Source organism: Mauremys mutica, chromosome 21 (genome assembly GCF_020497125.1).
Source record: "Mauremys mutica isolate MM-2020 ecotype Southern chromosome 21, ASM2049712v1, whole genome shotgun sequence".
Classification (NCBI taxonomy): domain Eukaryota; kingdom Metazoa; phylum Chordata; order Testudines; family Geoemydidae; genus Mauremys; species Mauremys mutica.
This window is the reverse complement of record NC_059092.1, coordinates 6,245,576-6,271,363: the sequence shown is the minus strand read 5'-3', so window position 1 is coordinate 6,271,363 and position 25,788 is coordinate 6,245,576. Positions and strand designations below refer to the sequence as shown.

At 38.0% G+C, this 25,788-nt stretch overlaps 2 protein-coding genes across 8 annotated transcripts in view; one reads left to right on the top strand and one right to left on the bottom strand.

Moving 5' to 3' along the window:
• The window catches only part of CALML6 (calmodulin like 6), a 178,455-nt gene that overhangs the window by 88,390 nt on the left and 64,277 nt on the right, over positions 1–25,788 (top strand). For 5 of the 7 annotated variants that reach the window (XM_044995886.1, XM_044995882.1, XM_044995884.1 and 2 more), the window contains 2 exons: positions 6,519–6,606; positions 10,547–10,653. The gene's annotated coding sequence lies outside the window, so the exon portion shown is untranslated. Of the gene's footprint in view, positions 1–6,518; positions 6,607–6,699; positions 6,772–10,546; positions 10,654–25,788 lie in introns of all 7 variants that reach the window. The other 2 variants (XM_044995879.1, XM_044995880.1) reach the window with 2 other exon arrangements.
• Positions 1–25,788, bottom strand: part of GNB1 (G protein subunit beta 1) — an 80,932-nt gene that overhangs the window by 50,858 nt on the left and 4,286 nt on the right. The gene's annotated exons all lie outside the window — the stretch shown is intronic.

Genomic DNA, 25,788 nt, shown 5'->3' with positions numbered 1-25,788 from the left:
CAACCCTAAGAACACATGAACTTTTTCATTGGCAGAGAACAGCCAATTCTGATTATATAATTTAGATTTAAAAGAAAGCCTTGTCACACTTACACAAGAATAAAAATGATGTTCACAAATATGCAAGCACCCACTAAAATCTGCAACGTGAAAAGTTAAAACATCGTTTTCAACATTAGCATTATGTGCATCATGCCTTAAGTTCCAAAGCACTGCTAATAGTAACAATTAAAGTAGTAAGAAAAGCTTGTTATCAGCACTCAAACAAGGCTGTTACTATTAGTCTTAATTGACAACAAAATATTGGGAATTACAAGAAGAGGAAGAGGTAAGACCTCAAAAATCACCAGAAGTAGTACTGAGGAAAAGAAAAGGATTTACAGTTACAAAATATTTCAATTTTCCTCCAGTACTCCCAGTTTAGAGGGAGTATTAACTGTTTGTACAAAGAAGTTTTGAGGGGTTTTAAGACTGCATACCTCCAGCACCATATGAGACTAACTAGTGGCCTTCCTCCAGGTGGATGATATTGACATCCACCTTCCCTTAGAGCTTTTTGTGTGTTTAAAACATCACTTGTCTTCACTATGCAGGGAGACATCGGACAAGGGTGTCAATGCAGATAAAGTAGATCTTTAAGCCTGCTGTGTCAGGATAATAGCGGATTATACTAAGTATAAAAGCAGGAAGGCAAACTGAAGTGCAGTAACCTGAGATTAAAAAGCTAGTTTTGTAACAATGTTGACTTATTTTAAGATCTTTACTATACAAGCAGAAAAACACATTTAAAAATTGTGGATAGATTATAAGCTAGAGAATTCACTTCTGGTGATCAACACTAAGGTTAAGCATCATCCTCATCCAAACTCTAATTTAAAGATGAAGAATTTAGGAGGGACTATCAAAAGCAGAGCATAAATATATTTCCATGAAGATTTCTCTGTCTCACATTCAATCATTTCACATTTTAAAAAGAAATCAGCTGGTTTATGATCACATCTTCCTAAAAGCTGAACAGATGAAATCTCACTGATTTAATCTGCAGTTAGTTTTTGGCATTAAATTAGGTGAGAACATTTAAAAGTAACTAACTAACTGAAGAGCAACTATAACAATGATGCACATCAGAATACGTAATATTAATTTTCAAATTAAAAAAACACTTACTCCAGCAGTTCCCTGAGCCAACCTTCCCTAATACAGGACAGAAGCCACAGATCATTCATACATTCTGGATAAATACTAAGTTATTTGCTAGATCCACATTAACTATAAGAAACTCAAAGTTATACAAATCTATTTTACAGAAAGTTTAGTTTAATTTTTGGAGCTGATACTCCATGAGTATCCTGTGATGGCTGCAGGAAGCAACCCTGGTATTGGAAAATTTATTTTAAATGTAACACTGCAGTTAGTACTTAAGAACAAACCAGACAAACCATGAAGAAAAAGATTTGCAGTGCCACAAGATTCCATTTTTAGATAAAATACGGTCTTGTAAAAGCAACATTAAGAATTACAGGCAAACTCATTTTCATCACCCCACAGCACTGATTCAGTGAGGGTGTTCTTGTAATTCAACTGTCAGAGGCCCCTCTCTGAAAAAGGATTTCTACTTCTGGTAAGCGGAGAGCTTACAGATCTCATTATCACAGTCAAAGGAATGGGTTTTTAAAAAACAGAAGAGAAAGGAAATAAAACCATAGAAGGAGAATGTGTTAAACAAGGTTTAGGCAGTTAGATCATTGCACCGAGATGGCTGGATGACAGCCAACAGTGCAGAGCATGGCGGAAGTAATGTCCCAAAATACCCAAGTATTTCACCTCCAGGAAAGGAGATGGAAAAGCTGGGACTAAGAACAAATACACTGCTTCTGAGAGGGTGCAAAAATGGCAGTTTCAGAGATAAAACCTCTCTACTGAAAACTGAGAGAATTGCTTTCTCTCATATCAAACCAGTTTTGTTTCCCAGTTTTTCAAAAATTTAGAGAATCGTTACACTGGTAACAGCTTGACCAGATTGTCTACTAGAAAGACATCAATATTGAGGTATCCATTAAATATAAGTCTTGGTCTTTTCCTTAGAGATTCTCCTCCCCGCGCCCATCACTTTCCTTGGGGAAAGATATTTTGAAGAACGCTTTTAGATTTCCGTCATTTTCCACATTACCCCAAATCTTTACATACTCAAATGAAAAAAAATTAATAGAAAGAACTTGCTTTAAAAATTGTATTAGAAAGAGTTTTAAAAAACTGACTCCAATGATATACTGAACACTCTTATAAGCCATCAGATGTATGAACAGGTGCTTCTCTAATTCTGCTTACACCCTCCTCCCTCCTGACACAGCAGTATAAACACAAACACAGGATTTAGGAGCCAAACATGCTGTGTGTTTGTCTGAATACAAACCACCCCTTCCAAAGGTTGTTTTATATGTACACTGGCTACCTCCCAAAGACTGATATTTGAGTTTTATCAGGATTAAAATTACCCCTGATGGAGGCCTTTAAAAGCAGTCCACACCTGAACACTGAACATCTAGCACAGTGGTTCTGAAACTTGTTCCAACGCTTGTGCAGTGAAAGCCCCTGGCGGGCCGGGCCGGTTTGTTTAGCTGCCATGTCCGCAGGTTTGGCCGATCGCAGCTCCCAGTGTCCGCAGTTTGCTGCTCCCAGTGTCCGCGGTTCGCTGCTCCAGGACAATGGGAGCTGCTGGAAATGGCAGTCAGTATGTCCCTCGGCCTGTGCTGTTTCCAGCAGCTCCCACTGGCCTGGAACAGCGGGCCGCGGCCACTGGGAGCGCGATCGGCCAAACCTGCAAAGGCGGCAGGTAAACGAACTGGCCCGGCCCACCAGGGGCTTTCCCTGCACAAGCGGAGGAACAAGTTTGGGAACCACTGATCTAGCATAATCATATTAAATATTTTCAACTCAGCGGAGTACTATACTGACAGGGACTGCACCAATTAACTTCGAAGGCCCGTACAAAGATTGAGTTGTCCCCTTTAAGATGAAGTTTTTTGAAAAGCACGAGCAGAGAACCTCCACCTGTGCCCAAATACAACTTACCTGGGCTGCAAAGGAACCCAATGCTTTCGGCAATTCTTTAGTTTAATATTTCATTTTTTAGTGAATATTAAAGCATAAAAGCAAATCAAAATATAATGGCTGATCAAGAATTTAAGCCTAGAATTTTTTATTTCTTGAAATACCTGACAAGCTTTAAGGATTTTTATTCATTCGAGCTAACAAAATATTTATCTGAAGTTTGTAATATTGCAACTGAGCACAGAATAATTTCAAAAATTGTTTTCCATTTAAATTGAAGTTATTTCACTGCTGCCTCAACCAGCTAACGCTTGTTCTCTAGTGATTTAAAATAGAAAGCACATTTCCTAAGCAGCTACTGAATAGTCATCAGTGCCTGAATATTGTCAGCAAGACACAAACAAGTCCACTCCTCTTCATTTTCTTTAATAAATATTACATCTAGACAAAATATTTGAGAGTAGAACAAAAAGTGTGGCTGTATTACAGAATTCTCCAGTAGCAGTGAGAAATTCGCAACAGCTTGCCCATCAAATTAAGGTGATATTTATCTAAACAAGTGTTCTATTATGAGGAAGTGAAGATATTGCTGCAGGAAAATAAAGGGTTTTTTTTTTTAACAACATGAACCTATAGAACTGATCCACTCAGAGCCTTCAACAAATTTGTATCTACCCGAGTTCTGTCTAAGTTCTCTCATCTCAGGAGCATACTGCTGCAATGCTAACTTGTAACAGGTCACTTAACTGCAAATGGTAGAGAGTTTTATAATTATGCACGTATTTATGTCTGTACTACCAACTCAGATGTATATTATTCATTTCCCCTTTTACCCAGCCTCCAGATAAACCCACGAAGCTGTAGTTTAATTGGAAACGTTGCTGTGTAACTATTTTATCTTTGGCTCGCCACCCACCCACCTTTCTGTATCTGTCATTTATGACCTTATACAGACACTGTCTTGAGGAAATGTATTAAAGCCCATAATTTAAATAAAATCATTCTAATATGAACATATTTTACTAATTTAAGAGTGTGTCTAAAAAGTAAATTTATCTCATTGTGCAATACATTACTGCAGTTGATGCATTCAGCCACAATACCACATGGCTCTACAAACAGGAACTACAGTAGTAGATAAGTCATGGGTGTGGTCTCATCAAGTGACTTAACTGTTTCAATCCCCAACAAAAACTACACTAGGCCGCAGTTGTGAATACAACTCAGTAAATTCGGGGTAACATATCACGTGACACCATTCAACAGCAATTCCATTATGATAACGACACTTTAGTGTTTGTGGTCCCCAAGGCTGTTGCTACAGAGCAGAGTTAAGGTGCCAAACAAATCATTTAAAAAATTTTAACTTGAATATCCATATTCACCAGTGCCCTCTCACAGCTTTACCACACACTGTAGCAGCACAAAACAACTAGAATGCACTGGCTAATTAAATTAGGTTTACAGAGTAGTACAAACTAGTTGGGAGTATGAACCCCAATTTTGCCCTCCTTCATTCCCAATATTCCCTAGCACACAGAAAGCTTAATTAACTCTTTATCTTGTCCTCTGATTAGACTGGTGCAAAAGGGCAGTTTTGGAAAATTAGGATTAGCGAGCATTCCCCCCCATGGAATGTCTGTCACGGGATGATGTATAAAATCTCCTCCTGCAGAGGCACTCGTGAGGAGCTGCCCTCTTCCAAAACACCCATCACATTCCATTGTTACTAGCAACAGCGACACCAAGCTGCCCCCAAAGACCTGGGTGGCCCCCTGTACTGCCAAAACACTTGGGATTAACACCTTTTGCATTTCCTCACTAATTTTAATTATCACCTGATTGTTGCATCAATACTGTTTTTAAAGTATATAACTATACTGTATACTTATATAAGTAATATTAATATGGTTGCTTCCTTAACTGCTTCCCAATATTTGGAATTGTATCTCGTAACTGTGCACATTGCCAATCTTAGAAATCCAGTTTGTCAGCACAAACCTGGATGTAAATATTAAAAAGCCAATGACTAAATTTAGTCCACTTATAAAATTAAATTCATATGGCTCCTGTAGTGTTAAAATTCTTACTCAAAAAGCATTACTACTGCTATCTCAAAGAGACTTGATCACCAACATCATACATCTCTCCATTGGGCAAAATTACAATAGGAGAATTGTCTAGTCTTTTACTAATATTTCTTTTTATTACATATCTTTTTTTTAAAAAATCTCTAAAAAGTTAAAGTTCCTTGCTCACAATATAATTCTGTCCCTACCTTTTTCATAAACTTGGGGAAGCCTGCATGAAACAGAGAAAGAAAATGTTCATGATTATTAATGGAAACTGGAAAGGAATCAGAATGAAGAAAAGCCACACCCTAAAGCTGCACACAATTACATACTGCATCGAAGTTAGCTTTTTAGGTCTTTTTTACTTATATAATTTTCATCTTAGCAAAACCAGAGAGTAGTGTGTCTTGGTTTTTCTTTAGATTTCCAAGATTACTTGAGATCAATCTAAAATTTTCTCTCTTTTGAAAAGTAAATCATTTGAGAAGTCTTAAGAGCGGATGGAACACAGCTGTAAAATAGCATATTTTGGATCTATTCTACTTAAGCTCTAACATATAGCAACGCTAGCTGTACATATGGAATGCAAAGGCTGTTATTTTGTTAACCAAGTTATATTACACTATCATTTTAGACAAATAAAAGGGTTTAAAGTATTTCAGAGCTGGAATTTCTTTATGCAGTTACCAAAACAAGAAATCCCCAACTGTTGAAAGCAAAACCACACTAGAAATTAAAGGTTTTATATGGAAGTTATATGTAAAATACTCAGCATTCTACACTAATGTATCTAGCTGACACACTGCAATTTCAAACACACATGAAGAATGAATAAGGTTTCTGAAGGTATCAATTCTTCTTTAGGAGAAACCTAACTTCATAGCAGATACATGGAGAAATAGATTCTGGAAAAGTAGTAAGTAGATTACCACTGTTGAGAAGAGACCTCTGTGAGGATGGTTTTTAGGTGACTAGATACAATACATATTTAGCAATTGGTGAAGGAATGAGCCTTCTGCCTGAAAATTCCTTTAGGAATACTTCCCTCAACCCAGTCACCCACCCACCTCCAAAACTGGTACCTTTAAGGAGACAGTAAGTTAATACCTTACACAAGACTAAGGAAAGTCTAGTACCCTTACATGGATGAATATCATTTATTCAGAGATGTAGACACTAGAATTAACTGGGCACCAGGACTGAAGGTATGAGTTAAACCATCATCATCAGATAAAAGAGCTCAAAGGCCACAATAGGTCTTCTAAAATATACCCAAAAGTGTTGACAAGTGGTATTTTGGCACAGAAAACCTGTTCAGCATTTCAATCATGAAGCTGGAATCAGAGATTTGACTACCTTCACTATGATGTTGATATTCTGTGGTTGTCATTGTAGGTTGCAGTGACACTTGAGAAGACTGGACGGTCCAGCACACAGAAAATAGGGTCTTTTACCTCAAGGTTGTTGGTTCAAAACACTGCCGGTGAGTTGCGATTCAGACCAGCTCAGTAGACAATTGTCTACACTACAAAAATATCACAAACTGCACTAACTGCAACTCTTTTTGCTGTCTTAGAAGAGAGGCCAGGGGCACAAATGTGACATGGAAAGTGAACCTCCTTCTCATTCCTGGAGCTGGCATCTCCAGGTCAGGGTAGAAGCACATCAGTGTCAAGGGGAAGATGGGTGAAGTGGCAGTTTGTACTGCTGCTCATGATTAACCTGTTTTGTTAAACTGCAATTGCATCTCCCAGCTCCAAAAAAATGTAGGTCTACACTTTTCACAATTAACAATCACACCAAAAATACTTTAAAAAAAAATCTTTTTCCTTAGGATCACAAGGGAAAGTTATACTAAAACTCCAACACAACAGAACATAGCTGAAGTGATAAGTAACGTGAGCAAAGAAATCTAACCATACTTGATTAAGAGGAAATCTAACCTCCTTACATGAAATCTAGAATCCACATTTCCAGGTAAAAAACGCATTAGTTGCACCCTCAGATTCAACTGGTCTTGAACCAACTGAACTTGTGTGGTGGTGTCTGGACAGACTGCTACAACAGTTCACTTAGTAATTCCTTGTCAAGACTGGAAGAACCAATTTTGGCCATAACAACTGTGGTCCAATTTTCAATGGATGCAAAGAAAATTGCTCCATGTCACAGTTTTTTTTCCCCCCCTATAATCATAATAAAAGATCCTTGGCTTCAAGACTGCTTGAAGCACATTTAAAAGAGAACAAAAAATGCTGAGCCACTAGGAAACCTGGGATAATGAGAAAAAATACACACTGTGGACTGAAAACTGTAAGGACTGCAATGGGGGGGGCGGGGGGAAGGGAGGGAATTAAACACACCATTACCATATAATGAAACAAGGTTTAATTGGGGTGTATTATAAAATATCTGCATGAACATGCAGATGTACATGGTTGTTTGACAACTATGCAAAGTGAAGATTAGAAACAATTTAATTTTTAGAAAACAAAGTATGGAGACAACATATGTTTAGAATTTATGTTATCTCTTATTACTAGATCAGCTGAATCAATGAGTTAATGGTTTTGGAGAGCTTAAAGAAAGGAAATTCCAACAGCAGCATATTTTCTTCTAAAAACAAAAAAAATATGCATTAAAATCAAAGAAGTGGAAGAAGTCTGTGTTGTTGATCCAAGCAATTTACAACTAATTCCAGCTGTGACAGAGCAACCAATGACATAATCATAACCTAGCAAATACCTACAGTAAAAATTTAATATTTCCCTCCTAACCAGTTTTCAAAGATAAACGTATTTCTAGCAAAAAGTTGCTTCAACACATTTAAAACACCTACTTCAACCATTTTGAAATGGATTGTACATTTAGCATTAACACACATCTTTGCTAGGCTAGTGAAATACAGAGCCCTTCTTAAACTATGTGCCCTCCATTAGACAATTCAATGAATTAGAATTTACAGAGTCATGCTGCTACCATAGTCTTCATATCCTTCCTTATGTGACTGCCTCTAATACTGAACACATTAAACCAGTGAAAAGAAGAATACAGGCTATGACTGTTTTGTGAAAGTGCTATTGTTTTTTACTGAGGAGGCTGTAAAAGTGATCTTCAAGAGAATGTTGTATTTGATGCACTTTGTTCTTTAGTGACATAAAACTGGTTTGACCAATACTAGAACCCTATGTACCAAGCCAAATTATACTACAAAAAAAAAGAATGTTTTATATTACTGAAAAGCAACAAAATAAGATCTCATCCAAACTATATTCTACATTGAAAAGCGTACAACTTCCAATGGTAGCAGAAGCTAGATGTGTTGCAATCAACTTACACAGTTCTTGAGAGGAAGAACAGATTCAGATACTCCCGCTCCTCTTGCCTAATATTGATCCCACGATACAATTAACAAGTTGACTAACACCAAAGGGAATATATCATCCAGTCTCTGCTGACTACTTCAGCAGTGATTTGAATAACATTCATCCAGACAGAATGGTCCTATTGATGCATTTTCTGAAGCCACAATAAGGAGTACCCTCCTAAAAGCTGCATCAGCTGATAGCTGCAAGTGTAGCTAACTGTGTGAACACAGTCAAAAATACACAAGATGAAGTTCCAGCCCAGGAGATCACTTCCGTTGGACAGCATGCTCTCTTTGCCCACAAAGCTATTGCTAGCATAGAGTACAACTTTAATGCCTTCAGGCAGTTACATTTTGAGGATGATTCTGGTGGAAAATAAAGCATTTCTTCTCAATAGCTCAGGGCCCTTATGCCAATACTCTCTAAGGATCAGTGTCAGAAAAGGGGGGGCAGGGGGAAGACAACCTACTTGGGATGGAAAGTTGGTGGTGCCTTTAACATACGTGCTGTTTTTAAATTTGAGAATGTGGGTAATGTGTGAGCTGATTTAACACATTTACATAGACAACCATTCTAAAACTATTCTGATTAAACTAAACTCATATCCCAGGACATTCACTTATTTAGAAATCTCATTTCAAAGATGGCTTTTCAATTCCATGTTCAGAGACAGTCTGGTCAAGGTCTGAGATCCTGACTCTTCTGTAGGGCCCTCCTAGTCTATCAATATAGCCCAGTTATAACATCTATTTCAATTATTTTTGACTGATTGCTGCTATTTTAATCCTCTCTCTGTAATAATGGAGCTGTTGCTGAAGGAGAGAAAAATCTATCCCTTGAAGAGCTGAAAGCTCCAAAAACTGCCCACTGAAGGAGGTAAAAGCCAATTAATAGGGGAGCAAAAAAAAATTGCACAAGTATATGAAGTTTTTCCCTTTATATGCTCTATAGGACAGACAGAAATCGAGAAGCTACCCAGAGACAGAAATCACACCTTTCTGTTTAAAGACATTAAATCCTGTCACTCAAGAATGACTGACAAAACTAATCTGTTCTTTGTTTCTGGAAAGTAAAAGGGAAGCCCAGAATCATGAATGATCTGAGAACTGGTGTGAAACATGACATTTGTGGAAGTACTTGCAGAGATATTTCCATCCAATCAGATTCTCACTGAAGAAGAAAGCAAAAGTTAAGATTAGCCGCTCATATATGGCAGCTTCCCAAGATGTAGAGCGAGAACTTTTTGGTGGGTATGTGGATCCTGAGCACTAGAGACTGGCCACTTTTTAACTGCCTCTGAAACGTCACACATAAGAGCACCAATTCCATAAAAGAACTAGTTTCAGGGAAACTATTTCACTCTTTGATGTACTGATAATTTATGGAATGGGTATAAACATTTTTTTACCCCTCTTAAATTTGAATTGATTTTGCTGTAGTGAAAGTGAGAAAGTGGGTGGAGCCAAGCTTACAGTGGACAAAGCATTGTTTGTTTCCTCACACACAGTTCAGCCAGCACAGTTTATTCCTAGGGTGACCAGATGTTCTGGTTTTATAGGGATAGTCCCGATGTTTGGATCTTTTTCTTATATAGGATCTTATTACCCTCCATCCCCTGTCCTGATTTTTCACATTTGCTGTCTAGTCACCCTATTTATTCCTGACCTGCAATATTCATACTGTTCTAGTGAAGGGCTTCTACTAAGCCTCAGTTGACTATCATGCTGGCTTGCATGAATAAGGCTTATTCAAATTGAAGTATGGACATTTTGTTTTTGCAAAGATTCCTAGACATCTTTAAATGACAAGACTCAGATGCAACAATCCCACTTGATTTTTAAATATTAAACACCTTCAAGGTTCTCTTTTCAGATATTACGGTAGTTTCACCAACTAGGCTAATAGTGTTCAATGAATCATAAAAGGAGATCACCAACCTAATGAACCTCATTCAGTGTTGCAAATACAATTTTTATAAAAGTAATGATTGTTTACACAATGCCAATTTAACTATAAGAAAAATTGGAGTGATCAAGTTTATTTTTCTCTTTGCTACAGGTTTTTAAGTGGCCATTTAGAATAAGTGTTCATCATCGGACCTGTGAATATCAGATAATGAAGTAGGGTATGCTCAAGTCATCTAGTACATCAATCTTGAAAGACAGGTAATTTGCAATTTTCTTGAGGTTTCATTAAGAAAAAAGGATTTTCATGCCCTTACTTACCAAATTCTGGAAATGTTATCACCTCTAATGCTTCTAATCTTCTCTGAACTGATAAGGAATTCTCTGTCTAAGTGTGGTCAAGTAGCAAAGAAATTACTTATTTTAACCCTTCACAATAATATACTCCAAATAAAGCAAACCTATATAGATGTTTTACAACAGTATCATAGAACAAACTAGCAAGCAGCAGAAAATTAAAGATGTGCCATTCCATAATTTCATCCAGTAAATATAGTATGTATAGCAACCATTGTGATCTAATAAGAGATGCCTTCAATACTGAGGTACAACACAAATGAATACAGCAGCTCTATCAGAATATTTAAATTGATTCAGCAAAGTTCAAATTTGTATGGTAAGTTTATTGCATCCTCACCTTGCACAGGTAATTTATTAAAGACAAACTTTGGTATTCTTATTTTTTTGAGATACTATAATTAAAATTCAACCCCCTCTTATTGTCACACTCATTGCAAAGATGACCTTACATTTCAGTAGCAAAAGACAATGGCACTTCAAAGAAGCAAGCTACTACCCCTTTTTCTGCTCTGATGATCCATCAAGTCAATTTTAACTTCTGGTCCATTAGTACTAATAGCCTACTGAAGCCAGCATTTCCTATAGTACTTATAATTGACGTTACAGGAACATAAAGCAGAATACCAGGTGGGGTGAAAGAAACTGCAGAAGAGAAGGAATACAATAATTTAGGAAGATTTAGAATAAAAATGTATTATTGTTAAGCATTATCAGTGTTTGCTGTTGTAAAGCACAGAAGTTAAGAGTTCCTTCCTCAATGAGTTCATAATCAAGGATCATACAAAATGCAGAAAGTTTCTACAGCATGTGTATCTGAGGATGGCAGAATTTTTTATATGGGTGGATCAAAGCGACTATTCATCCACAAAGAGATTAGCAGAGGACCATACAGAATGTAACGGAGGTAGCCCAAACTTCCAGCAATGGAGATGCCACCTAAGGGTATGTCTTCACTACCCGCCGGATTGAAGGGCAGTGATTGATCCAGCAGGGATCACTAGACACGATAAATCAACCCCCGAGTGCTCTCCTGTTGACTCCTGTACTCCAGCGCCGCAAGAGGTGCAGGCAGAGTCAACAGGGGAGCAACAGCAGTTGACTTGCCATGGTGAAGATACCACAGTAAGTCAATCTAAGTACGTCGACTTCAGCTAAGTTATTCATGTAGCTGAAGTTGCGTAACTTAGATCGATCCCCCCCTAGTTTAGACCAGGGCTAAGATGAAATTTTTTTTTACTTGGAATAACAAAATGAGAGAGAAAAGATTGCTCATGCAGCTATATCAAATATATGCACAAAAATCATAGCATTATCCCTGGCTGTGATGAATTGAACTCATTTCCCTACAGATGTTAACGCTAGTGCAACTCTGCAGGTGGCAGCAGGAGAGGGAAATACTAGACAGGGTCCTATTTGTTTTTGTTTTAAAAAAATCACCATATTGTCTAAGTGTGCTCCGAGGCCTGGTCTACTCTTAAAAATTAGATCAACCTAGTTACGTAGCTCAAGGCTGTGAAAAATTTAGTGCCATAGGTAGGACGACTAACTCTCAGCGTAGACCCGGCTAGGTCCACAGAACAATTTTTCTGTGGCCATAGCTACCACCTCTTGGAGAGATGGATTAACTGAGGCCATGGCTACACTTGCAAATTTGCAGCGCTGCAGCAGGGTGTGAAAACACACCCTCTCCAGCGCTGCAAATTGCGGCGCTGCAAAGCGCCAGTGTGGTCAAAGCCCCAGCGCGGTACGTTATTCCCCACAGGGAGGTGGAGTACGGACAGCGCTGGGAGAGCTCTCTCCCAGCGCTGGCGCTTTGACTACACTTAGCGCTTCAAAGCGCTGCCGCGGCAGCACTTTGAAGTGCAAGTGTAGCCATAGCCTGACATTGACCAAAAAAACCCTTGCAGCAAGGTAGGAAGTGTCTGCACTACAATGGCACAGCTACAGCGCCATAGCTGTGCCACTGTAGTGTAGATATGACCTGAGTAGGTAAGGATCACACGGCAATAAGTCATTCATCACCTGAGACATGCTTTCCTTAGTGTTCCTGCCATGAAGCTGCTCTAACATTTATCTCCTAAAAATGTCTGGCGTAGCTGAGGCCTCAGGCTACGCACACAGATAGCACTGCTGTTTCACCCTAGAGGCCTGCAAGAACAACCTGTGCAGGTAAAAAGTATGATTAACCACAACAGAAAGAACTTGACTATTATTCCTCATGACCAAAACTTTACTTTCCAAAGTAAGTGCTATTAAGATTAAGTAATGCTATCAGAAAGTATCAAAACTAACAGCCCTCAAGAGTTCAAAATACTGCAGCTACAAAATAGCAATTTCATAGCTGACATTTTAAACTCAAGTCATGGTTCATATCATCCTCTGCTGTGGAAAAATCTTTAGAAGGGTAAAAAAGTTCTGTGCATTTCACCGTATGGAATGCCCAGTGTTGCTGCCTCATGGGGTAGAGGAATGCTAGTTGACACAAAAGTGATTCAAGGCATCATGAAGAGGCTGCCTTTCCACGGAACAAGCTCTGAATGTGGCCACTCTACCACTGGTTCCTGTCTGCTACTAGTCCCACTGAGGAGGGAGGAAGCTTTGATACTTCAGGGTTTTGTGCCATATAATCCACAGGATTTCAAGGGAACAAGTGCCATCCAGAGAAGCCTCTGCTCCCTCCAGAACACCAGACTTGCAATGCTCATGAAGGGGGGCTCCTAGCAACTTGGTCATATCAGCTGTGCCCCCCTCCTGCAAGAGTCAGCCCCAAATCTCACTTTTGGTCCCTTTTAATACCTTCTAATGTGCAATGTATGGGGTCTTAATTATCTGAATACACAAATCCATCTTCTTAGTACTTAAAGTTCAGAATTATTCTGTGGACACAAGTAAAACATTTTTACATCTGTTACTACTATTGATTCCAATTTTTTAGAGCAGAATGAGAAAGCCAAACAATAAGAACTGAATGCCCCATTTCCTTCTTTGGGCACATGCTATTTTTAGTTGTATCTGCTTTTTCCATGCACATATATCCAATGCTACTATCACTCCATGTGGGCTGAGACACGCTCCCTGAAGCTCAATTAATTTCAAGCTTCATTCCTTAAAAACCAGATGAAGTATTGGACCACATGCTTTGAGAAACAAAGCACTCTCACTCTGAAGATTTCTTGCAGGAAAAAACCAAACCAATGAGCTATTTGGTTAGTTTTTTACTCTGTGTCCCTTTCCCAAATTGTGGTTCATGTCTTTCAGGCTATGTGACTCCAATTCTCCAGCCCAAATACAAGCTAAAGAAGTCTTGAAAAAAGTGCAGTTCCACCACAAAGGGATAGGAAGATTCTGAGGGATTATGCCACTGAAGTTCTACCTATGGGCACATGGAGGGCATAGAATAGGCTGAAGGAGGTGCAGGGAGGGACTTGGCCAATCGATTCACAACTATGTAGATCCATTGACTACATCCTCAACCAAGGGGTGACGGTGGGTTAAAAACACTTAAGTCTGGTCTACTCTAGAGTTAAGTTGATGCATGACAGCTTACATCGACATAACTATGGAATTGTCTACACTTAATTTCACTCCTGCCAACATAACTGCCCTGCTATGCCAACTTAATAATTTCACCTCCATGAGCAGCACAGAGCTAAGGTTGATGTGGTCATGTAGGCACTTTGTCGCTTACATCGACTGTTACTGGCTTTCAGGAGCCATCACATGATACCTCACACTGACTGTACAATCAATACAAATGCTCCTGGTGAGGACGTGCCCTGCTGACACAAGGAGCAAAGCATAGACATACACAGGTGGTGCAAATACTGCGGCAGCTGTAGGCAAATGTAAGTTAGGTTGGCTTAATTTTGCAGTGTAGACATGGCCTTAGAAATGTTACCGGAATCTCAAGTCTGCAGCAGAAAATGTGGATTGACTCTGCTGCTATTTTATGGTGGGGAGGAACTGTGCTCCCAACGGCCTGTGAAAAATCAATTTGAGCTTTGAGCACAATAATGCACTTGTCCCTTAACAAAAAAGCTTTTCCCTGCTGCTTGACCTTGATAAAATCATAAATCATGCTGCTGATGATATTACCACTGCACTGGAAGTGACACCAATATGAGTATTAGGACCTTCATGATGGGATTAAATTGGAGAAGAGTGGTTGTGTTGGAACAATACCTTGTTTAAAACACAGGTATCGGTAGTCAAAAAGAAGAACATTAACTACATGAAAAATTAATTTATATTTAAATCTAGAGTATAAAGACTCACCCAGCATGCAATCCATCAATGTTCAAAAACAAATAAAAAAGCGATAGCAAAATAAGTTTCTTTCTTTTAAATGATCACTGTCTATTCTGTACACTGTGCTAATTACTGTATATACTCGTACATAAGCCGAATATTTTGGTAAACAAGCGACACATCAAAGAGCGGGAGTTGGCTTATAAATGGGTCTACACCAAAATTTGATAACTTTAAACTCTATGGAATCACTGAATTGAATATCTAATACATTGTCGTTTTGTTTACCTGGAGTGTCTGCAGGCATGGAGCCCCTCAGCTCCCTGTGGCGGCGGTTCACACGCCACTTCCCACAGCCACAGGGAGCAGAGGGGCTCCATGCCTGCAGACGCTCCAAGTAAACAAAATGTCCCAAACCGCCAGCGGTTTACTCTGACGGGCTGGGAGCCAAAGTTTTCCAACTCTGAAATATAGGGTCGGCTTATAAAAGGGTCATACAGTTTTTGCTATTTTTACCTATCCATTTTTGGGGGGGTCGGCTTATAAATGGATGGACTAATGAACAAGTATATACGGTAAATACTTAACAGTCTCAAAATATAAAATTAAAAATTAAGATTTTATAATTTACTTTAGATATTTTTAATTTGCTGTGTATATTATATCTAAACTAGCATAGTAATCCTTTTCCCTTTATAAATACATGCCTGTTAATCAGGAAATTGAGTGAAGTTGACACGGATCATTTATTGCTCCTGTTCTCACCACATCACTTAGGCTATGTCTACACAAGCACTTTTGTCAGTCAGGGATGTGAAAAAAAACAAAAAACAAACACACCCCTGACCAAACAAATTTCAGACATAAGTGAAAAGGTGGACAGCGCTATGTCAGTGGGAGACTCACTCCTGTTGACATACCACTTCTAATAAGCGGCAGTAGGTTTAATTATGCCAATGGGAGAGCTCTCTCCTGACGGCATAGAGCAGCTACACGAGAGACCGTACAGTGTCGCAGCTGCATCAGTACAGCTGTGCCACTGTAAGGTCTGTCATGTAGAAACAGCCTTAAGGTAGAAGAGCTTAAGAAGAGCTCTGTGTAAGCTCGAAAGCTTGTCTCTCTCACCAACAGAAACTACTCCAATAAAAGATACTACCTCACCCACCTTGTCTCTCTAAGGTATACCAAGGCAGCCAATTAAACTTTATTAACTTCTACAATGGTACTTTTAGCAGTGATAATTAATCCACACATTAAGATTCCAACAATCCAAAAATATGAGAGATGGTCAACCTAAGCAAAGAGTTCTTAAACTCTTTTCTCAAGTAGTGTGAATCTTAACAGCTGTGCCTAAAACACATCTAGGCATATTTTCCATGTGCAGAATTAGTGGAAAAAGCGTTCTGGCCACCAGCCCTTATCCAGCAAGGCATTTAAGCACATGTTTAAAGTTAAGCATGTGATTAGTGTCACTGACTTCAGCAGAACTATTCACACTTAAATGTCTTGCTGGACTAGGGCCTTAGTGCTGTAAAGGAATACAAGCTGTATTGAAAATTAGTTTGGTTACTTATATTCCACCATAGATAAACATTATGCTTTCCTATACCGATAAAGGCAAATTCCCTGCTTCAAAAACCTTGTAATATTAGGGCCTGATCCTCCAAATCACTTTGGCCATGTAGATTCTTACCACTGACTGACTTTAATAGACTATGCAAGACGATCTCCTTGCAGTATTACAGCCATAAGACATACTGAGAAGGACGCCAACATAGGGAAGGATTGAACAAAGACCTGAACTGCCTTCCATCCAGCATACTTACTGCTCAGTCCTGGCTATACACTAATATGGTAGCTGTAGCTTGTTCAACTGACTTGAACATCTCCTACCCTTGCTCTCCCACCCATCCTTACTGAATATAGGGACTAGGAAGAGAGATTCTAACCCCTCCAAATATCTTTTGTGCAAAGACTTGAATAGACAAACATTCTTATTTTTTAAAAATTACTAGCATATTTGAAGATGTCAGTGATTGAAATGTAAAAATTCAGAAGCCCAAACAAACAATTAAGCTAGTATGCCAGTCTTAACAGAAAGAGAAGGACACTAAGATTTAAACCATTTCTATTGATATACTGATTAGTTCTCTGAAGACAAATGTTCTCGCTGGACACCAAAGCTAACATTTTTAGATGCACCCACTAAATAACGATCCTCAACAGGGATTTAAATCTGACATGATTTTTCCAATTTTATAAAAAACCTTGCACATTCTAAGCAGCACAACTGTTCTGTAACTCTTCCAATGTCAGTCCTCAGTAAGCATACATGCACAAAAAGTTCTCATTTCCATCAGCTTTTATGATGCCAGTTCATACACCCTGATTGCTTGTAGTCTCCTAGTTATCATTACATTTTGTCCTGCAAAGTCAATAAAAAGCTACATCAGAGCTCAGGCAAGTGGCAATGGAAACAGAGCTTTTTTACCTATAGGCCACTCTTTCACATCCAGTTCAAGTTGATAGTCACCAAAAGTTATAGCCATCTTAAAGGCAGTTCAGTAACCCCTATGTGAAATGTACAGGTCTCAGTACAAATCTTGGTGGACAGGTGTCCACGTCCCAAAATTATAACTGCCATCCTTGTCAGCAGTGGTACCAAAGACTGAACAGGAGGCTAAGGAAGGGTAGAGTAGTAGAGACTTCCAAGGAACTTAATTATGGGAGGCGGGGGTGTTTGGGAACACAGAATGCTTCTTCTCTCAGCAGCCAGTGGGTTTGGGGGAGTGGGGCTGAAGGGTGGTATTCAAAGTTTATCTGATGCCTTCCAGTCATAGGCTGCTACAAAAGATAGAACCTCTGAGTAGAATCTAGGGGCAACACCATAGTAGAAGTTGCAACAGCTGGAAGGTGGGGAGCCTCTGCTTCTCACCTGGGTATTGTCCCTCTTGGGCAGTGCCCTCTATCCTAGCCTCATTTTTGGTATCAACCTTTGGGTAACAGGTTTATTCCTCTAGGTAATACGTGTCTAGGGAAGAGTGGGAAAAGAGAACATAGAAGACACAGAAGCATTGAATGCAATGTAGAGAGAAAAATATAAGGGGAGGAGGAAGAGAGAAATAAGAGAAGAAACCAACAAGGAGAACATCACAGGGGAAAAAAAAGTCAGATTTATTTTAGGGAAAAGAGAAAGTGTACAGTGAAGCCAGGAAAGGAAAGATGGTCTAACAGAGCAACATGGTAAATTGTTAAAGGACTAGGAAACAAGAGATCGGTGTTCATCTGCCAACTCTTCCATAGACTCTTGCTCTGCATTTGTACAATGGAATTCCAAATTCTGTTGCGGCCTCTAAGCACTATTGTAATACAAATAGGTTTAAAAAAAATACAGTAAATAAGAATATATTTTCAAATAACTTTCAATTACTTACAGTACAAGACAGCCAGCACATATTCCTTTAAACTGCAAGGGGGCATGGTTTCAAGGCCCAGCCTGGAGACATGCCATTTTTCACTCTAGATTGTAGACTTAGTCCTCAGGCTAACAGGCATCAAGGAAATTCAAGACCTGGCTTAGTATATGAGTTCATATTTATCTTTGTGAAAAAAGAGGTTGTAAGTGAATAGAAACATTAAAAGGTCACACTATATTATATGCAGGCCATCCTCTTCTATCTGGAGATTTGCCATGATGCTTTGCCACAAAATTTCGAATGTGGCTTGACACATCTTCCCCATTGTCAAGGAATTTACACAGCTTAAAACAACAAAACAACACATTTTCTCAGGATATTCTATTCAATGACAGAAAGTGGAGGATTTGAGGAAAATGCTACAAAATTGCATCAAAAAAACCTTATGATTAAATCTTATGTATACAACACTAAGAAGCAATAGCAGGTTAGAGAACACTCAAGTAGCCACATCTACAAACTACTACACCTGGGTCTAAAAGCCCTATATATTTTGGTTCCATTAATTTAAAAAAAAAAAAAAAAAAGTGTTTTTGGATTTCCTCCTGCTACCAACAACTGTGTTTATATTAAGGAATAAAGCATTTCCCTAGGTGCTGGAAATCCAAGTACAATGGCTTTGCTGAGAATTAGAAAGTAAATTGACTATGAAAGGAAAGTGAAATTGACTAGTCTAGCTTCATTGTCCAAACTGAGTGTAAGATAAATTTGATTTTTAAATATTTGAGCACATTTTATTTTTCTCCATTTATACTATGACGATGACACAGGTAATAATTTTTTTTAACTAAACTAATGGACTTTTTAACCCAACAATGTCTCAGCAAAAAGACTTGACTTTCTAACAATTTTATGCAGCTTCTAACTAATTCAAACTTTTTCTACAAAGAGCTAATAACTTGTCTAACAAAACCTGCTGTAGCTGCAGTGATTGTAGTCTGATTGTCCATGAAGTCCCAATTCTCCCATAATAGTTGTCAGAAGCATTCGAAATATTAAAGAGCTATTGCAGAACACAACTGTCTTATTTACAGACATTAACTAGATATTTTGATCAAAAAAGCTGATCAACACGTTTGAAGTAATTTAATTGTTTTGCTCAGTTGCTAATCTGAAAATGTCCTAACTGTGCTATTAACATTTTCTATTATTTGTTAAGCAGCAACAGTGCGATTGGTACTGTACAAGACATGGAATTTACAAGCTAAGCACACTTGTGTTCTCCACACTGGACTGGACCTTTCTGCATTAAAACCCTGCTCAGTGCCTATTCTGCAAAACCAGCAAGCTTCAAGGTCCAAAACTTGTGAACCCAAGAGAGCTGAGTATAAATTCATCTCATTCTAAAGATATACACAATTTGTTTCTAGCCCTGACAAGTAATACTATCTCAAACTCAAAACACAGCAATCCTTAAATACAATCTTATTTTCCCATATCACCATACACAATTACAACTACTTCAAATTAGTATAAAGCAGTATTCTAATTAGAGGTTCATGATATATTGGCTGCTAAAATCATACATGCAATGAAGAGGTGGCAGAAAAATAATGTCATATTTTGAAATACTTACTGGGCCACTGTAGCTCCTCTTGAAAGTGAAAAGAGGAACTGCTTATGATGTCAGCAGCAGCACTAGACTAAAAGGGCTTCTGAGAGTGTGCTAGGCAAGGGAACTCCCACAGAAAAAATAAATATGAACTGCTAAGGATTTTTTTAAACCATTGAGAAAGTTTAAAGTGCAAGTGAGGACCAACCTACAAGAATTCTCTAGTCATCCAAGTTACACTTTTAAGCCTGATGAATTCAGCTTAAGGTCCAGGGAACAAGAAGACACCCAGTCTTTCAATGTCTGCATCCAAATAGTATGAAAGCATAGATAAAAGCTGAAATGACTGCAGTTTCTGCCTTCTGTCATACTACTTTCATTGACTATCAACACATGTTCCGGGGTCAGCAATACTTTGACTCTAGTGTATGGCTCCAGCTTATGAAATATATGAAAATAACTACATCCATTTAAAAATCAGAACACTGAATTTATGGGGCATTCAGCTACAAGTCCAAGAAATATTTCTTATCTGGTTTTAAATAGCAAAGGGAACCGTCATAACAATAAACAAGTTATCAGGCACAGAAAAGGTGCCTACTGATTGCCAGGCAGCGTGTCAGTCAATGCTTATGAAAATTCAGGACTTCGTAACCTGCAGCATAAATTAAATTGCTATAAACATCAAACAAGATGTTGGTGATCTTTGTGCAGACAACACATTCACGTAACAGACAGTGGTTTCTATCCACTAAGATCTTCAGCACCCTTAATATTCATTACCTTATGAAGTGTGTTTTACAGGACTATCACCAATGCAACATATGCTTATCCTTTCTAATAGTTTAATAAAGTACAGGAACTTTTACTTCCTTGCCTGACATATTATAATCTGATCTGGAGTCTTGGTGATTTCAGCAGGATACAGTCACAACAGGAACCCTTGCCCCCATTTGTCTGCCTTATTTTATCAGACCTATGGAAAGCAACAAGCCCCATTTTTTGTTAGATCACTTTGATAAGAGAATCTTCTAGGACATACATCTAATGGGAATTTCTACAATTTAAAATTAGCTATGAGAATTAGATTTCTTTTTAAATTGTTACAGCGTACAAATGCCTACTTTGATACATTTTACTATTTTACTTATTGAGTATGACCAGAGCTGGAAGATTAATTGATATGATACCATCATAAACCTCAGTGTGACAAACTTGATGCTTATGTTGATGCATTTTAAATACAGCAAAAGTCAACTGTAAATACAGCACAATATCTTGCACCAAACATTCCATACATCAAACCTCATTAGCTCAGACCATGAATGGTCAGCCCAACAATTCTAAAAAAAGGTATACAGGGGACAAGGAAGAGGAAAATAATTCATCTTGAGCCTGTCAAAATAGTTTATTCTACTGAGATCAAAACAGAACTTATGGCATAAGTCTACAAAAGAAAGCTTGCAACAAAATATCACAGCATTTCATAATATATACATAAATAGGGAAACAAGAGGCATGATTTAGCCATAGTTTCTACGAGTTAAAATCTTCAAACTGATCAATGTTCTTGTCTGCCATTAGATTTTTTTAAAGCCTTAACGACAATATATTTAAATATTAATTCTTGCAGAATACCATGTAGTTCAAAAGCATAAGATAACCTATATTAAAACAGCTACATATTTTCCCCTGGTAAAAAAATGACTGGGATAATCAGTGTTGCCACAGGCATTCAAATGACAAATTCAAGTTGTCCCAAGAATGTGCCGACTATTACTATTGGTCATTTAAATTCAGTCTCTAAAGCATCTACCCTGTAATTTTAAAGTGAACAACTGTATATTCTTCTGTCAGAAAAATCTGTTAGTAATCTGCCTGAGCTTCCCACAAAGCACAAAAAAACCCACCCACAGTAAATACCTGTGTAAAGATCCATACACTTTTAGATAAAATTCTAGAGCACCTCTATTTATAGACAACATCATTTCAATGAGGCCCTCAGTTGTTGCAACTTATTTCCTCAAAACAACATACAGCTAGTACCCCAGAAGTGAAATTTACATGAATTTGCTTATAAACAAACAAGCAAACCGAACACGAACAATAGAGATGTTTGGAACATAAAATGCAGAAAGTTTAGAACCAGCTAACAAGCAAAAGGTCTTACATAGTTTACATAATAGATGAGAAATATAGAAGTATTTGACTTTAGGGAAAAAATGAATTCTTCTTGATGCAGAGCGGAATATAATTACAAAAGCAGGTAGCAGTTAAGATTATTTAGAATATGAATGGAGTGGTTTACAACAGCAAAAATGAAAGGGTACATCACAACATCGCAACAAAGGGTACATCTTCTGTTAAGAAGAAATAGGCAAAACTTTCATGTTAGTGATGCCTACCCACCCTTGGTTTGTTGGGATTCTTTACCTTATGGCACCCTTGCAAAATTCAACTCTCAACTTTCCTGGACCAAGTAAATTTTTGATTACTGAATGAGTGTGAACAAGCAACTTTGGCGCCTTATCTGCTATAATGCTCACAACAAGTTTGTAAGGCCGCATTAAGGAGTTTGTAGAACTGAGTATTTTGCTATTACAATTTTTTCCCTTTCTTTAAAGAACTGTAGATAATGACAATATATTTTAATTATGATCCTTCATACTTGTATTCAGCCTTATGGCATCTGCCATTGTAATAAAAGCAAACAACTAAACATTCTAATTATGGACAATCCAGATTTTATAATTAGGAATGCTGGTGGATGGCACAGTAGATTTCAGAAGGAAAGCAAAGTAAATTTTTCTCAGAGGAGTGTGGTAGCATTAGATATTCAACCATAAATACAACTGACAACAGCTGGAGCACAAATCAGAATTACTCACAGCAACAATAGGACACATGTAAAATGCTGTTCAGCTATCCAAAATTCAAGTAATCCTTATCATGTGTCAAAGATGCTTTCTTTTCACACAGTCACCAGAAATTAGAGAAATTTTGCAGGCTAAAAATCTAAATACAACATGCACTTTTCACAAGGCAAAGTTTTAATACTAAAAAAATTTACCTAGAGCAGTGCACAGTGTTTCTCCAAGACTAAGATTTACACAGTCAGACATGGTTTCTTCTTTTATCCTTCTTTTCTCCTGCTGCTTATCCTCAGCAACTGGCTTTCCCTTTAAGTTATAAGTATTCTCTATGAAAATGCCAAACTGAAGATAATCTTGTCCTTGTCACTTTTGCTCCGTTACAGAGCTAGCTGCACCTCTGTCTCCTTTCTGGTCTCTGAGTACACCCCCTCAGGTCTTAGGCCTTGCATCTTTACATATCCTGGGGTTGAATTCTACAATTCTCCCACTCTTGGGCTTCTCTACACAAACATTTAATTCATGGCAAGCTGGGGTGTGAATCTACCCTGCACTGAGCACTGTCAATGTGTCAGCAAGCTCCACATGAACTGTTCGGTAATGCGCTTTGATCTAGTCCTGTGTCAGAGAGAACTAGATTAAAGTGCATTAACAAACTATTAACATGCATCAGCAGGGTCCACATGGACAGTTAGTCCACAGAAAGCTAGCCTGGAGTAGATTCATGCTCCTACTTGCCACAGATGAATTGTTCACATAAATATGACCTTAGACCAGGCCCTGAGCTGCAGTAACCTGTGTAACAGTGCTTACCTCAGAAGGTCTGAGTCCAGGAGCCCGTGATTCTTCCCTTCAGGAATATACAACCATTGGCAAACAACAAAACACCTTCTTAAACAAACTATTTATTTTGCAGTAGGAACAGAGCATGTAGACAAGAAAGAATTAGAAAACAACATACATCCATCTCTACCTTATCATGCTCTGATCATGCAGGGCTAGCTTCTTTAGACTCCCATGATAGATGGTTGTCTCTCAGCCTGGCTGCCCTGCACAACTATTTATCCCCTTCTATTGAGGGGGGCATGTTTAAAAGCTAATGCCTAGTTCTTTTGATCTCCTGTGTTTGCAGGCCTATTTCTCTCCTAGCATTTGTCGCTTAAGTTTGAAGCATTTGCTGAGAAGTGACTTATTGGCCATTCTTTTACCTTCCTGCCTGTTTTTTTTTCCTGACGCCCTCATATTAAACTAACCCAATACATTAATACAGTAAACACCAGAACATATAATATTCATAAGTTACAGAGCAGCTCCAAAACAGTCTCAGATTTGGAGAACCAAACAGAAGTCTATGTTCAAACTAGCATTTGAAATTACTGTGACTGACGGGTGAATGATTATTTTGGAGTCTCACCACCAATCATGTTTATGCTTCTATGAAGTTCCGCAAATTTTACTATGATTTACATAGAAGAATGATTAAGGAGAGCCCTAATTACAGTATGGCTGGGAAACAATGAGTATATACACAATGCATAGCAAATAGGCAGTGTGTCTTAAGATGGTCCCAGGTTATAAAATGTAGGCTATGTGGTTATCCTTTAGCTAAACATCTAAGACTTTAATGCACAGGAACTTAAGGCACAGAAAAAAAAAAATCAACCGGTGCCCTTTAAGTTTAACACACTAGACTTCCAGCTGAGTCTTCAACCTAAATACAAGCAATTCTTCCTTAAAATTTAAATATTTTCACATTAGCATAATCCAATTTCAATACTGCAGTTCAAAAATTGTCATAAGGACTAGGGTCAAATTACATATACAAATATTAAAAAAAAATTGGATACACCATGTGTTACCTCAGGTTCACAATGCCAATTTCATTTTTTTAAATGGGTAATAGAAATTTGTCCTTCATAAACCAATAAATTTTCAAATGGTCCTATCCAAATGCCTGTCTTTCTTCAAGACTAACCTTTCCTCTATGTCCACTTTAAGACCACAATAAACAAGGCCTTGATTTTTACAACACTGTAATACAAATACAATACTCTACTTTTAAACATTTATGCATATTTTTGAATATCTACATTTTTGCTTGCATTGGGAAGCCTTCTAAGGTAATTCACATTACCATTAGATGCAAAAGTAATCAAAAAGACACAGTTAACAGTCAGCTCAAGGCTTTTAAAAGCTTTTAATGTTCTGCTAAACTACCACCAATTGGCTCAAGTATGTACAGATTGTGTATATATTTTTGGTCACTGCAAAAAGAAAAAAATTTCAGCTGAGAAGGCTGAAAAATGAACATAGATACACCACACGCCCTTTGGAGATATTAAATTGTGATCCAGCATTAAACTGATCCATATATAATTTTTTTTAAAGTTAATTTGCAACTTTGGTTCCAAGAAATAAAACCAGATTTTCAATCTGATAAACTATTTTTTAGCCTGCACTTAAGGCTATGGTTAGAAAACACCCTTGGCTCTCCACCCTATCCTGACCATCAAAGTAACAGAATCTAAACACCACAAGCAAGTCACTTTCAGGGTTATCAACGGTCTCCCTACCACAACCACTAATATGTTATGGCAAGAAATGTTGGCATTAGTCAATGTAAGCATGGAGGGGGGAGAGAAGAGTCCTAAGAAGATTTGTCTTATAGTAATTCAACCATATGACTATATGATTTCGCATTTCCATTTGTTAGTATCAAACCAGTTGCTAAATGGGAGTCTCAAAACAATACGCTATGCCATATGGCTAAAACTGGATATTAAAATTGAGAATATCAATTACCAATCCACTAATGCTGAGAGCCAAAATCCATGGACAGTAAGAATTTAATCCAATTCAAAGACTGCAACATGAGCCAAGCCCTATCTAC